At 41.4% G+C, this 10,489-nt stretch overlaps 1 protein-coding gene across 3 annotated transcripts in view; it reads left to right on the top strand.

Moving 5' to 3' along the window:
• Nucleotides 1-5,549: 5,549 nt before the first annotated feature.
• CAB39L (calcium binding protein 39 like) overlaps nucleotides 5,550-10,489 on the top strand; it is a 43,694-nt gene continuing 38,754 nt past the window's right edge. Inside the window, exons 1-2 of one of the 3 annotated variants that reach the window (XM_021528409.3) lie at nucleotides 5,550-5,718; nucleotides 5,936-6,150. The gene's annotated coding sequence lies outside the window, so the exon portion shown is untranslated. Of the gene's footprint in view, nucleotides 5,719-5,935; nucleotides 6,151-6,225; nucleotides 6,716-6,735; nucleotides 6,901-10,489 lie in introns of those variants that run through there. The other 2 variants (XM_021528412.3, XM_021528411.3) reach the window with 2 other exon arrangements.

Here is a 10,489-nt window from a genome sequence, read left to right as displayed (position 1 = left end):
CTTGACAGTCAAAAGCAATCTTGAGCAATCTGTTGTATCTGAGTATTGCAGAAGTGATTTAAGAGTCCTCCTAGATGGGAAATAGTGCTTCTTTGGGATCTTTAAAGTGAAAGGTGTGTAACTACTCATCATGGTGATTTTGGATGATACTTCAGGAAACCTCAAAGGTGCTGATTGCCAGAAGCAGAAAAAGAATAGTTCCTATGGTGTATGTTTCTTTTTTTACTTTGTTCTTGGTGTCAGCCCCTCTTAGAGATGGGATTTAATGGAGATTTTTCTGATCCAGAATGATGATTCCTATCTCCTGATATCCTTTAACAGTACATTTTGGAGTGCACTCCTTTGGGTGTTTGCTTGGTGCCACGTCAGTTTCCTCATATTAAACTGGGTGTTACACTGAATACCTCAGAGGGGCATTTAACTTGTGTTTTAAATTTAACTTAATTTTGTTTGTCTGCAAGTCATCTGGAAAGCATCTGATAAAAAATGCTTTAGCCTTCTGTAATAGTGGTCAGTTGAGGAAAAGTCTTAAATCCCAAACTGCCTTCCAGCTTGTCAGAAACAGTCACACATTGTGTTTCAAGAAATTATAGGCATCAAAGGACAGTTGATCTGTCTGACATTTTCACAACAAATCACCATTGCTGAGGTGAATATGCACTAACTTTCAACTTTCAGCTTCAAGTTGAAAGTTTAGGAAGTTGTAAGTTCTGATTAGGGGTGCTCTGTTGTCTTTGACCAGCAAGGACCAGTAGGGAACATCTATAGGGGTTTTTGCATTAGTCAGCTGGGTGGGTGGGGATGTCTTAACCTGCAGTACTCTGTGCTGCCTAATATAAAGGAAACTTATTGGTGAAGTTGCATGGAGACCAGTAACTAAATTCAGTATTTTCAAGAAGAATAAACACTATTAATATTGTTTGACTGTTTCAAAAATGGAAGATCACAGAGAAATGCTTTTATACACTTTAAAGGATTTTTCAATTCCATGAAGAAAAGTGGTTTTTGGTGTGCTGCTGTAGAAACTGAAGATTGGCACACATGTGATGAGCAGTTTTGGGTCTTCAGGAAATCACTGATTTTGGGGGGCTAGATTCTGTTTGCATGAGTCTGCAGGTAAAAAGCCTGATACTGCAATCAGTTCACTATTCTTCCACTCATAAAGGTGGGAGTGCAGGTATGGTTCTTATTTGTGTTTTATGTTGGGACACGATAGATAAGGTGCACAATTAACATTTTATAAGTGACTTTAAGGCAGACATAAATTTTTAATATGTTATATTTTTCAGCTGTTGGGCTGTAGTAACCTTCTGTTAAGACACAATTCACTTGGGAGTGGGAATGCTCAAGGAAAGGGATTAATTTTAGTTGACTTTCTCTAGTGATGAAGCTGGATGCCTTTAAATGAGTAAACTTTTAAATATACTGGCCTGTACATAAAGTATTAATATACAAAAGTTTCTGGTAGAAAGGACAGTGTCAGTGCTTAGTTTCTGGAGTGATTGTACGTATGAATAACACATCCAATAAAATTTCATGAGAAGTTTATAAGAGCTATTGCAGATCTTAAAAACCCCAAACCCCCAACTAAACCAAACATCATCTTAGCAACTGTATTTGCATTAAATAAATCAGGAGGGAAAAGGCTGTATGTCCTTAAAAGCACTAGAGGGAGCTAGGAGGAAGAAGGGAACATAATCGTTGAAGACGTGTCTGCATTTTTAGGAGTAGCTTATATAAAGCATCCATTTAAATCCTTCCACTCACTTCAGCTAAAATGCAACTATAGGTCACCCACTGCATCTTGCTGCTCTCTGTTTTCCTCAGCTCACTGAAGAAATATCAATTTTCTGGTCTCAAGAGAGGACAGAAGCTTTGCTGCTTTTTAATGGCTGTAGGGAAAACCACCTACCCTTCTGTAGACTATATCCCCCTTTTTTTGCCTTATTTTGTATTTGGATGAGCAGCCAAATGTTAATTTGCCTTTAGGTGCTGGTAGCTGTTTTGGGGGACTGGTATACGGGCTCTGTTCCAAGCTTGTCTCCCTCATGGAGATTACATGGTGAGAAAGTGTGTGTGTTGTATGTCTGTATTTGGGATCTGCTCCATAAAGAAGAATTTATTTACATTAATCTGAAGTGGCCACATTGCTCTTGAAGAGATTTGAAGAAATTGAGCTCTGTGAACTTGCAGAATAACACAAAAATATGAAGTTACTGTAAAACATCTTATTTCATGAGGTTTTAGAAGTGTTTTTGGCACGCTTTATATTGTTCTGCCATAAAGCTAAATGCTTTGAGTTAAAGTGTAACAGCTTTATGATGTAGATTATATAAATTACTTGTTTTTAGTTCCTCTCCACCCCAATAAGCTGCCAAAATGTTGATATCTTGGAATTTGTAAGAGTAGCATGAAATCCTGTGGGGGATGTTACTTCATTTTCAGGTTTTGGAGGGTGGGGGAATATTTTTAGTATGCTAAAGCTTCTCCTCTTGATAGTCAGCATTACACAACTAAACCTGTTGCTGTGGAGGACTGAATTTTGATGGCCTGGGGCATTGAGCAATTTGGGGGCAAGGAAGGATGTTGTTGTTATTATTATTAGAGGCTGCTTAGGGGTTTGGAATGCTGGAAGTAATCTCAGAGGAGGTAGACAGACTGGAAATGGATGATTAAATAAGCAGAATTAATATATATACGCCATGTGTTTATCATCTGCACTATTGCAATTTCACTCCCTGTTGAAGTTCCCTAATTTCTCTTTTCCAAATTAGAAACTAAATGGTAAGGGCAGGAAAAACCTACAGGGGTTTTCTTCCTTTGGTCTTTATTAGATGGGATGATTTTAAGTTATGAAAGCAAGGACAAACATTTCTCAATAGTACTTTAACCATGCCTTAGCCTGAAGACTCTGCTCTCTTTAAAGGAAACAAATATAATGAAATTTAAATATGTGGAAGCTGAAGTACTTTAGCAGTGCAGAGAGGTTTTTTTCCTTGTACTTTAAGACTGTAGAGATTTTTTGTCTATTTATAATTACATCTTTCTAGATTTTAGATGGCTACAAATTAAGAATTGAAGAAAACACATTTTGGAAATATTTAATGACCTCTTGGCAACAAAAATCCCCAACAAACAGATAAGAGCACCAAATAATTATGGCTTAATTCCTTTTGAATGGTTCAGGGCCTTTTCCTATCATCTGATAATTAACTCTACTTAAGATGAAACAGATTATTGGAATAGCAGAGAATCTTTTTTCCCCTGCCCCTTTAGCTACCTTGTTCTGCACATTTTCTTCTGCTGCAATGCAGGGATGGAGGCAGGTGGGTTTCTTGCTCTCCAGCTGTGTAGAAGGCTCCTATTAAAGCCCTAAAATATTTTCTCAGGTAGAAGATGGTAAAAGTTGAACTGTAATTGAGTGCAAATTCAATTTATTGCTCTGAATCAGGAAAACAGGCATATTTAGTCCAAAACAAAGGATAGTTACTTTGTAGATAAATTTTATATACTTCCAAAGAGTCAGGATACTCAAAATTGTCTGTGAATATTTTATGGAGCAAAGTGATACACAGGTTATCCCCACTGGGGCTTCTTATGTGCAACTAAAACACATTTGTTGTGATATTTCAATATTTTTTTTGTTATAGTTTGATTTCAGGGTAACACCTACTACTGTTAGACTCCACGGTACAACAAAAAGTTGAGGTTTTACCTGTTGAAGGGATGGTGGATTTGCAATAGAAAAGATAAATTTTTTCTTGGACAAAGGAAAAAGTTTTTTTCTTAAAAACACACAGTGGAAGCACTGATGCACTTGGATTGTTGTGTTGCTTTAGGAAAAGCCAGGACTATCAGAAGTAGCCCAAGGGCAGAATGTTTATCATTTGACTTTCACTGTTTACCCAAAGGCCGAGGTATCCGATAAAAAAGAAAAGGCCAATGCCAGTGTGGGTGTAAGTTACCACAAGGCCCAGCACCCCTTCCCTCTCCCCACCCAGCTGGGACACAGCAGGGCACATACAAAAAGGTGCCCAGTGCCAGTTCCCCTCTCCACGTCCTTCATACCACGACACATCTGTGCAGGTTGTTCGTGTGCCTCCTAAATTCGTGGGTGGCTCACCCTGCTCAGAGCTTGGTGTCCACAGTGTCCCTTGCTGAGCTCTCTGTGGAGACAGCCTGGAGAGGAAACCTGGTCAATGGTGGCTAGTGTGAAGCCTTTAATTCAGTGCTGGAAGAATATTTCACAAGGGGTTTGTAGCAGAAATTGCCACTTGGTGTCACTTGTTGCAGTGCTTTCTGGTGCAGCGAGAGCAGCACTAATTAATGTCTGTTCCCAGTGCTGTTCAGGGCGGTTCAAAAACACAGGGCTGCAGTATCTTGATGATCTGTAATGTAAAGTGTGAGCAGAAATGATGACGTGTTTTACTGATAAGTTGGGAGTACAAATCTGCTGATCTAAGGTTGGCTTGGTGCCTCCTGTGCAAAGGCAGGGAGGTTAAGGGGGCAGGGGTGGCATCTGCCTCGTTGAGCCCAGGAGGGACAGGCGAGTGGCTCTTCAAAGTGAGGATCTGGGATACTCCTGTGTGCTTCAGTTCAGAGCTGGCACTGCAAGCAAAGGCTCATAGCCCTTTAAAAGGTGTCTATTTCATCTGTATTCCTCAGAAATTAGGTTTCTCATGCACTTTTGGCTGCCTGTAATGTAGAGCTGTGAATAGCTACTGCAGGTGAGCCTTAAATCAAGATCTGATGCAACTGTAGCGCTGCTAACTCTGAGATCAACTCCCCAAGCAAATGTAGCATACCAAATTATTTTTAATAATGTAGGACTTTGGCTAGGCTATACCCTGAGGAAGAAGTGATGGGAGGTAAAGTTTTCCTCCCAAGCTGGACAGCTTGGCAGTAGGACATGCTGGGCACACATCCGAGCTGGGACTCAGCCAAGATCCAGATGAAGATACATTTTAAATCCCACCTTGCAGTGCCTATAGTAAGGCATCCTTCTTCCCTTGCTCTCAACAGCTGAGGGCAGAGGGGACAGCGCTCGCCATTCCCTTTGGGAATTCTGGCACTTGCCAAACAATAGTTGCCAAGAGAGAAAAATGAAGCACTAAAAATTCCTTTAATTACATTTTGTTTTATTTGTATGCTTGATAATAGCTGGTAATACTTGTTTCAGAATACTTTATGATTTTTCCCCATCACATTAGCCTTTGAAAAAATACTTTGGCTAATGTTTTTCTTCGTAAGGGTTTAAATTTTGCTGAGAATATACTGCAGGTGGGTGTTTTTTTTAATCCCCTCAAGTATTATTGTGGAAAAGTATTTGGATCTTTATGTAATAATATATAGCCAGGCAGGAAGTAACTTAACTGCAACTTTTCTGGACAGGACTTTGCTGAAAGATGTGGTGTGTGAGCATGTTGATTTTTTTTTTTTTTTTAATTATCTTGTAACAACAACCCGCTGTTGGGCTCCCTTATTTGCATTCCTATCAGAACGGCAAGGTGAATAATTTAATTCCAGCAGCCTACGCCACGTGATGGTGCGAGGACCCGTCAGCGATGCCTCCCCCTGCACCGGCAGACTTTGGAGAGGAATGGAAACTTACAGAAGTGATGCGAAATTGTCGCATGTCCTCCCTTAACCCTGGGGAAATCTCTCGGCGGAGCGATCACTTCATCTTTTGCTTTTCCACGCGTTCCTCTGACGTTTGGGGTGTGTGTGTGTGTGTGTGCCTGTGAGCAAGACGAGTGAGGGAGTGGGAAGCGGGGAGGGCAGTGGGCGAAGAACGCGCAGCCAGGCACAGAGCTCGCCGGAGCAGGAGCGGCGAGGAGCCGGGAGTGCAGCCGCAGGCAGCGGGGAGTGGAAATTTACAGCTGCTTGTGAGCGCCTGTGCATGTCCAAGTGATCCTTTCTGCTCACGCTTTTCCAGAGGCTGACGGCCGCCCGGCAGGAGAAGAGCGGGAGGCCGAACCGCGGGATCCCTGGGCTCTGCCACTTGGGGGAATGAAGCGGGATTAGATGGAAGATCACTGAGGGCGGCTGCCGGCGGCGCGGGCTGCAGGGAGGCAGGCGGCAGAGCTGTCTTCAGCACCTGGCCATGGGGCTGCGCTGGGCCGCCTAGGAGCCCCCAGCTTCCCCCCCACGGTAAGTGTCAGCCGGGGTGATGTTCTCCGAGTGACGGGAAGTTGAGTGGTTTAATGAAACTTTCTTTTTTTCCAGTTAGCACCGGCCTTTCGGTAATAAACCGCTTGCCTGCTCGTTCTCGACAGTTAGGCTGGTAGCTTTTTATAGCTTTGTAAACTGTGTTACCAGGAGTGGCTCTTTAATGCAGGCAACCCTAAACAATGCTCCTCCTGTTACATAAGGCGCTGGCTCTGCGACCAAGCACTCCGTGTCCATGGAATATCTCTGGAAATGGCTTTATTTACAGTGTGGTTTCCAAAAATAAAATATCTGCAATATATCATTTCTCCTGCTCCTCTCCGCGGGCTGCCTGCAGCTGCGGACTGGCTCTTGAGATGCAGAGGAATGAGAGCGTGGCCACTTGCATAAGCCAGGGGGAAGGAGATGAAGGGAAGATGAGCGTGCGTGTGAACTGCCACAAGGAACAGCGTATGTAAATGACCCAGCTCCTCCTTCGCAGACGATAGGTCTCGTCCGCTTGAAATGCTGATTCTGTGCCATGGGCAATTCATGAAGTCTTCATCAGGTAGAACTTTAATGGAGCTTAAGGGAAGTTGGGGTCTTTCTTAAAAGCAAAGGATCTTTCTTAGGCTAATATTATGAGTAAAGTGAAATTACTTCTATAGAAAATTATTTTAATCCAGTGCGAAGCTATTGAAATAACACAGTGGACTTGCCACGAGCTTGATCAAGTGAATGCTGTTCAGAGAGGTAAGTTTAGTAATATTGGACCAAATACAAAAATAGTATCCATGTTCCTCACTAATTAATTTAGAGGAAGTCCTATTCCCTCTTGGCTGCTGCCTGTGTTATTCAAATTATGTTACCAGTTCCCATTATTTCTACAGTTACTATTTCTACTAGAAATGGATTTTTAACTTGGTTTTCCTTTTACTTAAGTAAATGAAAAGCTGTTAAGGACTCTTCTGTTAGAATTGTGTGTACTTCAGAGACATTCGTTAAGAGAGCTCTTTCTGCATGACTGAGTTTGTGGGAGTTTTGCTATGGACTACAGTTAGGCATGGAATTGAATTCTTAATCTTTTAGGTTTTAAAGATCTCTGTGGTAGTAAATGCAAATTGATATTCCAAATATTCTTGAATTCTCAATTCTGCAAATTTGGTGACTGTAAAACCTCTGATTCATATATTTCTAGTTTATTTGAACACAAAGTAATAATCTACCACTTTTAGCTAGTTCATTAGTATGACTGGGACAGCCTATGTGATCCTGTGATACAGATAAATGATGCTGGTGTGAGTGTGGTGCCACAGGATACCACTTCTGCATGGGTGAGAATCTGAATGTTACCTGGCATTGCAATGTGCAAAAGCTGTTTTCTACTACTACTACTAATAATAATAATAATAGTGGATGTGAAAACACAGGACTTCCAATAGAAGGATAGAAGATAGCAAAATGTCCTTATCTTCAATTCTGTTCTCTGTACCCCACTCATGATGGGTTAAGATTAGGTATTATAAAGGAATTTTATGGTGAAGGTGGTGAGACTGGCATAGAATGCCCAGAGAATTTGTGAATGCCCCATCCCTGGAAATGCTCAAGGCCAGGTTGGATGGGCTCTGTGCAACCTGGTCTAGTGGAAGGTGTCTTTGCCCATGGCAGGGGGCTTGGAGCCCTGATGATCTTTATGGTTCCTTCCAACCCAAACTCTTCTATGATTAGTATTTTGTTTGTATTGTCACACATTTATACCTCCTTTATGATCATCACTGCCTCATTCTTGGTATGGTTTGTGAATATCTGAGTTGTAGCATCTGCTCCAGCAGCCCTGTCTCTACCCTCTTCCCATCCCCTTCTTTTCTTCTTGTGCTGGTACAGTCCTAGACTGTATCTGGGCAGAAGTGGACTGGAAACCTCTGCGACCTTTTTTCCACAGCAGGCTATTTCTTGTTAACCTGGGTCATTTCCCTGACCTGGCTCTCCATGTGGCCCCTCAACAGCTGAATGGCTCCCACAGAGGGTGTAGGGATGTGAATACATGTGGAGCAGGGTGTCACCATCATAGAACAAAGCATCTATCAAAATAGATTGCCTCAGTGACCAGATTGATTTTTGGTGTTTCATTTTATCCCCTCTGTTTGCTGAAAGACTATACGTGTAGGGTTTTTTCCTTGTTTTTTTTACTGAAGTGGCATTCAAGCACTCAGTTAAAAAGAGTTAATTGTTTAGGTGCTTCCATAGAGCTACACCACAGCACTTGAATGGCTTCAGTTTCATAACATTATTGAACAACTGTGTGATATTATTATTCTCATTCTGTAGAGGTGATCAGATTAAGGGCAGAGCTGCCTACTTCTTTTCCATGTCTGATCTTCAGGATGCTTGCCATCTGCTAGAAAAATTACATTTGTGGTGATGGTAGGCATTACTGTGATGTTTTATGTTTTCTGGTCAAGTTTCAGCTAATATCCATCTTCATTTCAGGTAATGCAACAGGTAGGCAACATCAAAGCTTGTGACGAGTAAATTCTTGAGTTTTTGGAAAAAATCAAGTTGCCAAGCAGAGATGGCATTCATTCACCCTAACCATAAATCTGTCCCATCTTCTGTTAATCTTTTGTTTCATTTGCACTGCACCTTCCAAAATCTTCAACTCATTGAGAATTTGCAGAGTAGTTGCTTGTTCCATAGCCTTAATTCCTGTGTGTATCAAGTAAAACATGGGATGTGTGAAGGGACTGCACTGGGGAGGGCGAAAGGACAAACTGGGCTTCTCGGGGTGCTCACCACACATGGGGGCTTCCATCTCCTGGTACATTGCTCTGTCATTGCAACAGCTTTCCCAAATATGGCAGGAGGGAAAATTGAGGACCTCTTCCATTATGTAGAGACTGAATTAGACAAAATGATGAGGAAAGTGTGCTAACTTGGGACCAGGACCTGTGTGGGTCATAGGCACACTGCAGTGAATGGGAAATGAAGGTCTTTTTTCTATTCCAGAAACTCTCACACAATATGAGTTATTGAAGTGTTTAGATTCTGTTTAATAACTTGATGAAGGTTGGGGGCTAAGGCAAGAGAAATGTCTGATACTCCTTGGGAAGGAAATTTTTTTTTTCTCATTTATTTTTGAAGACCAAATTTTTTGTCCAGAGGACCATCTGCAAAGAGTGCATGGATGGGCTCATGTGCTCTCTTCCATTCTTGCTTTTGTGGGCAGGAAGAAGCCTTTGTTATTGAGCTGCTTCACTGAGTCACTTCACAGTGGGATGGGCTGCTGAGCGGAGTGGTGTTGCTGTGTGCATTTTTCTTTCATTGTGCTTACAAGTTCAGTTGCACTATAATATTTTGAGGAAGTATGACTTAAAAGCAGAGAAATTGTGGAGAGTGCCTACAATCAGAACTAGATCTCTTTCTGTACTTTATAGCTGTGCTAAATTTTTAAAGTACATTCTCTTTATGAGCAGATAAACTGGCAGAAGAGATATTTTGAAGCCTGATAAAGTGTCGGCTCTGTTGTCACATGATCTAGGTTGCATTCCTGACACAGCCACTGTTATTTTTGATGTGGCCTTGGGTAAGTCTTGTCATCTCTGTGTTTCAGCTTCTCCCTTTGCAGAGGAGACAGAATAAAAGTAGGTAGATAGGTTTTATGCAATTGTGTTTTCCATCTTGGTTAAATGTGGGTAGAGTTGGAGACAGAGTGAGAGACTCTATGCCTTGAATATGAGGGGATGTTAACTTTGACAGGCTACTGAATAACCTAAAAGTCATGTAAACCACATCCAGCTCTAGATTCAATTCACTGCTTTAGTCCGTGTGGGTTTTTTCCTGACTTGAAGAGAAACAGGCTGACATTTAGAAAGTGGTTCATTATTGTTTTCTTTTGGTGTTTCTATGGCTTATCTAATACAAAATCAGTACCATTTTTTCCTTCCAAACAAAGATGGAATGATAGTCCATGAAAGTATTTTTGTAAAATTAAAGTTTCTAAAGTGTGCTGTACACTCCAGCTCTGGTGTCTGAAATGTCATGTTCATGCTGATGGAAACAGCAGGCTTAGGAAACTTTGTTTCCTCCCACAGCACTGGTGAGGTATTTTCCTTATGATTGGGCGAGACAATCACTGAGATTGGGAGAGTTAGTCTGGTAAGATACAGCTGTTTCTTTCCTTGGTCTCATAAGCTCCTCTCAAGAGCACCAGTGAAATAATATCATCAAAACAAAATGTTTTACAAGTTGGCTGGTTCTCCGTTATGAATTCAGGAGTGTCCACAATCCATTTTTGATGTTATGAAAACATATGTTGAATAACCATTAGATGGAAAAAAATTTC

This window comes from Lonchura striata, chromosome 2 (genome assembly GCF_046129695.1).
Source record: "Lonchura striata isolate bLonStr1 chromosome 2, bLonStr1.mat, whole genome shotgun sequence".
Taxonomy (NCBI): domain Eukaryota; kingdom Metazoa; phylum Chordata; class Aves; order Passeriformes; family Estrildidae; genus Lonchura; species Lonchura striata.
This window is presented reverse-complemented; position numbering and strand designations above follow the sequence as displayed.